Source organism: Haliotis rufescens, unplaced genomic scaffold (genome assembly GCF_023055435.1).
Source record: "Haliotis rufescens isolate VD_foot unplaced genomic scaffold, xgHalRufe1.0.p SCAF_3, whole genome shotgun sequence".
NCBI classification, from domain to species: Eukaryota; Metazoa; Mollusca; class Gastropoda; order Lepetellida; family Haliotidae; genus Haliotis; species Haliotis rufescens.
In genome coordinates, this window is record NW_025964001.1 from 14677413 (window position 1) to 14683412 (window position 6000).

Sequence of the window (6000 nt, forward strand, 5' to 3'; positions counted from 1 at the left end):
GAATGCAAAGTTAGCATATATCTGCATGAGAAAATAAGACTATTAACCAAAATACCAATGTTGGACAATACAATTTCACCCCCTCCCCTAATCTGCCTGTGAAGGGCACTTTCCGGTAGTTTGAAATCCTAGATGATTGCCTGTTACTATTACCTATCTTCTTTGATAGGCATTTAGAAGTTGGAGTACTAAGTAAGGATAAGAATTTATGGATGAACACCTTCTTTCTTACAATTAAGAGCGACGTTACGGTGTAGGTTCTTGATAACCGTGTTAGGACCTACACCGAAACGTTGCACTTAATTGTAATAAAGAAGTTGTTCATCCATAAATTCTTATTCTTACTATTAACTATGTCCAAGCCCTAGTCAAGCATATCAGTGTTCATTTGGATCAAATTTACTAGAGCAATTAATCTCATATTGCTTCATAGAGAGAGGATGTATTCCTCATGCCATTACGTTATGCTATAAGTTACAGTTTTCTGTCTCTGTTATTTCTGATGTAGCCTGACCGCTCTTACTGTCCACACTTTGACTGGTCAGTATTACTGGCTATTTTGTTAACCCATTTTTCTTGGACATGTGTTGACTTTAGAAAGAAAGAATTTGAAAATTAAATTGAATTTGCATAGTTTTCTTGTGTTGTATTTATATTTTCTTTTGCCTACTTGTGTCTCAACATGCTCAATAGGTTTATTTGGTTTGTAGTTTAACACTGCAGTCAGCAGTGTTCTTGCTGTATCCATGCAGCCTGTAAATACTTGTGTCTCAATGGGTTTATTTGGTTTGTAGTTTAACACTGCAGTCAGCAGTTTCCTTGCTGTATCCATGCAGCCTGTAAATACTTGTGTCTCAATGGGTTTATTTGGTTTGTAGTTTAACACTGCAGTCAGCAGTTTCCTTGCTGTATCCGTGCAGCCTGTAAATACTTGTGTCTCAATGGGTTTATTTGGTTTGTAGTTTAACACTGCAGTCAGCAGTGTCTTTGCTGTATCCATGCAGCCTGTAAATACTTGTGTCTCAATGGGTTTATTTGGTTTGTAGTTTAACACTGCAGTCAGCAGTGTCTTTGCTGTATCCATGCAGCCTGTAAATACTTGTGTCTCAATGGGTTTATTTGGTTTGTAGTTTAACACTGCAGTCAGCAGTTTCCTTGCTGTATCCATGCAGCCTGTAAATACTTGTGTCTCAATGGGTTTATTTGGTTTGTAGTTTAACACTGCAGTCAGCAGTGTCTTTGCTGTATCCATGCAGCCTGTAAATACTTGTGTCTCAATGGGTTTATTTGGTTTGTAGTTTAACACTGCAGTCAGCAGTTTCCTTGCTGTATCCATGCAGCCTGTAAATACTTGTGTCTCAATGGGTTTATTTGGTTTGTAGTTTAACACTGCAGTCAGCAGTGTCTTTGCTGTATCCATGCAGCCTGTAAATACTTGTGTCTCAATGGGTTTATTTGGTTTGTAGTTTAACACTGCAGTCAGCAGTGTCTTTGCTGTATCCATGCAGCCTGTAAATACTTGTGTCTCAATGGGTTTATTTGGTTTGTAGTTTAACACTGCAGTCAGCAGTGTCTTTGCTGTATCCATGCAGCCTGTAAATACTTGTGTCTCAATGGGTTTATTTGGTTTGTAGTTTAACACTGCAGTCAGCAGTGTCTTTGCTGTATCCATGCAGCCTGTAAATACTTGTGTCTCAATGGGTTTATTTGGTTTGTAGTTTAACACTGCAGTCAGCAGTTTCCTTGCTGTATCCATGCAGCCTGTAAATACTTGTGTCTGGGGCATAATCAATAACCTAAGCTGTCAGGGTACAATGACAAACTTTGTTGAATCACAGAGCCGGACCAACCAATCCCCTATTCTGACCTGGGATCCCCAAAGGTTGTCTCTCAGTAAATAACTGCACATGAGTGCAGTGTTTCAGAGCAGATTGTCTACCCTCTTGGACTGACTACACACGTTACTTAAATCATTGCTATTCCAATGTTCGACAAGGTTCGTACAGGCTTGAATAGGCCTTGAATTTACGGTTTCTCCTAAAAATGTATTGATTTTAATAGTCAACCTTGACAAACCTTGAAAATCACCAAAATAGCTTGAAAAGCTTTGAATTTGTACCAAATGACATACCGTATTTGACGTAATAAGTGCCCAGGGCGCTCTCAAAATAAGAAATAGGGGGCTCTTATTAGAATATAATTTTGGTGAGAAAAGAAACAGAGTTGAAAGATTGTAAATTTTGTGGTTTATGTTGACAGCCTGAAATGATACAAAAGAAGAATCTGTGTGTATTATACAAGATAGATGTATTTTCCAGAATTTAATTAAGGGTGCATATAACACACGAGTTATAACACACGTATTATACACAAATAAATAAGTCTTGTGTACATTGATCAATCAAAAGGGGTGGTAATTGGGATTGATCACTTTCCAATAATGCCCAATATATTACCAAATATCACCGTGGGCACTTATTAGAGTGGGGCGCTTATTACATCGAATACGGTAACCTTGTTAATAGAAGTATTGAAAGTTGGGACTTGGCATGAATTGGGTGTCCTTCCTCATTCCTTGGGTTTGTACCGACTGTCAGCCATGTCTGGTATCTTTTGATAGGAATACTTAGATATTTCATACCGTTGTGTAACTCGGACAACTTATGGAAATGGGTAGCTAAAAATGTGTTGGCTCAAAGAGAAAATTCAATCATTTACATGACAACATATATCTTCAAGCAACCGGTCGGATTTTGTCTCCACCTTGACACTCAGAATATTAGAAGTTGAGTACTGTTAGTATACGATCAGTGACTGAAAGCTTAAACAATGATTAGTAATAAGCATGGCCAAGGAGTCTGATCACCCTATCGGCTGTAATAATCAACACAAGATCTATAATCATAATGGGTTGGTCGTATGACTCTCTCTCTTGTTCACTTTGTAACAGTGTGAGGTTAGAGCCCCAATAGTCACCCCTAGTACTTGATGATTAGTACTTTGTTTCTACATTAGCAGCTGATTAGATCACCCACAACACACACACACACACACACACACACACACACACACACACACACACACATGCAAAGGCAAAAGCAAAAAAACAGGCAGAGTGATTTTTTACATCATGCATTTTTAGAGACTAAGATATACTTCATATGGGATCTTTTATTACACAATAAAATTTTCTGATGCAGATTATTTCATGTTGAATACAGCTGGACTAGCTATTTTTATAATCTAGATAGGTTTGGGTTTCATAAAATATATATATTCCACATTCATGATGCGGGACTATCCTTTTCAGAGAAAATTAGGCATTGACTCATTGCAAGTCTAGTTTACCTCAGTTGTGAAGAACACGATAGCGCGGGATTGTGGGTAATTTCCGTCACGTTCAGACTGTGGTAACCTCCATGCGGCCTTTCTGACTCAAGTCGCCATCATGGGTTTTCAGAATATCTGGCACTCTCACCCAAGACGCTATGGGCCTGGCTCAAGATACTGGTACTACTCGATTTTTAGTTCAATAAAAACAGAATGGATTAGTGTATTGTTTAAGACCAATTTAGATTAATTATTCACTATATTTATATCATTTGGGCCTAGTTTATGTGAGGAAACTCCTGAATTCACGTGTCCACATGGTTCGCGGCTATGCGACACGCTTGTGATTGCAGTGTGGGGATGCTTCGTTACACCTAAGGATGTCATGTAAATGCGAAAGTTTTACACCAAATGCGATTTACAATATCTGCTGAATAGAAGTACTTAGTGACTTGACATTCTTAAAATCACCCCGAGCCAAGAATCTTCTTTCACCAAACAACTGATTGTTTTCACATACCTTGCGCAGTATTATCTGAGTTGGACATTTTCTGGTGTTTGTATATACTACCATTTAAACTTCGAGATACCGGCTGACAAGTTCTTCATTAGTATATGAGACCCGTGATGATCGGGGTAGAATAGGTCTTCAGCAACCCATGCTTGTCGTAAGAGGCGACTAACGGGATCGGGTGGTCAGGCTCGCTGAATTTGTTGATGATGCATGTTATCGTGATCGTATGCCGCCAATTGCGTGGATTGATGCTCATGATGTCAATCACTGGATTGTCTATTCCAGAGTCGATTATTTACAGACCGTCATATAGTTGGAATATTGCTGACTGCGGTGTTAAACAACAAGGAAACATACAAAACAAACAATACGTTAATATGTCCGAATGCGACTAATTTACTGACCATATGCAATGCTGCACAACTGTAAGTATGCTCCAAGTCTATGTCAGGACTTTGAATTAATGTTTTATTACCACATTAGAAAGATACTAAGATATATTTCTATCATTTCAGCCGTGTGTGCAATAATTCTCACGGACTCATCAGGAAATACGGTCTAAATATATGCAGACGATGCTTCAGACAGTATGCTGATGATATTGGCTTCAAGAAGGTAAATTGTTTTCATTAGTAGAACTTACTATCTTGCTAAATATTTGCAGGGGAAAATACGGTTCATGTTCCTGGTCATCTTTAATTGTTTGCAACAATGTGTTGATTGTGGAACAACTGGCATAATTATCATGATTAATAGCCTTTGATCATGAAGCAGAAATTATAATGCTCAGTGAGAATTACTAAAATGATTTCATTTATATCCCTGCACCTATGGGTAATATCAAATTTTACAATCCAAGTGCAGATTTGATTCTCAGTATGACATGCCTGGCTGACATTGGGGATCCGGTTGATACATTGTCTGACTAGTCATTGTAACTTGAAGAGATGTGTTAATGCAGTTAATCGCTTGTTTGACTTGATTATATGGGATGATGTGATATGGCTGAAATATTGCTGATTGGCATTAAAACAACATTCTCTCACTTTTAATATGAAGAGCCCCAGTATGTCCCTTGAATTTATCCTGTTTGCATAGTACCACAAAGGTATACTTTATCACGATTCACCTAGTCTGAAACAGTACTTGCCAATTACACATTCTGGGTATTCTTAGTGTCTCAAGGTACAGGGAAAGTTATTTTATCATGCTAAGACTCAAATTGTTTGTAAGCGTAATATGATACTCTACTTTTGAGGACAATATATTCATCATTCCATGGTTTTCAAAAATGATGTCGTGTACATTTAAATATATCTGTTTTTCCTCTCAAAAGATGAGTAGTTCGGTGCATACATGTAACGGATGTGTGCTTTTGTTTTCAGCTGGACTGAGTGTTGTGGAGGACAGGGTGGCTTTTTTGGCAGGACCTAAATCTGTGACCCATGTGAAGTGACATGAACAATGAACATTTCTTGTTGAAGAGAATGTAATTTGTGTAGCACCTGTGAATTAAAAGCCATTGTCCTTCTATGTTTTGTCTTGTGTTTTTGTGTTTCATTAAAAGACCACAGGTTTGGTTTTTCTGATCCCGATTTGACTGTCCAAACGAATAATATTGCTGACAGAGTGTTAAGTCTGTGGATCTCACATTCCCTGTCTGTGCTATACCAAAGACGTTAAAATATGGTACTTGTTGTTACCCTGCCTTGCACTCGGCATTAAGGAGATATCACAAGGACTGTCCAGCATGGAGTAGTATGTGTCCGAGTGGTGTGTCCATATATGTCATGTTAAACTGCAGCATGACATCTGACTAGCGCTATAAAACTGACAGAAGTCAGCACAAGTACAAGCAACAACACATTGAACCTGTTGGGACCTGAGTTGCAGAAATTAAAAGAAACACATTTTGTGTGTTATTTGCAATGTGAGATCGTTATGTTCCTGAAATAAAAGTTCAATAACAATGGCCCTTACAGGGGAATAATTATTGTGACCAGTTTCCAGGAGCAAGGAGTACTGAAATGAAAACCCCGTTTCATGCAATAGCAATGGACACTGGGCTCGTTTATGTATTATACAGTGTGACTACATGAAACATATTTGTATAACATGATTTTTCACAGACTTCTTTAAATATAGAGTAACTACTG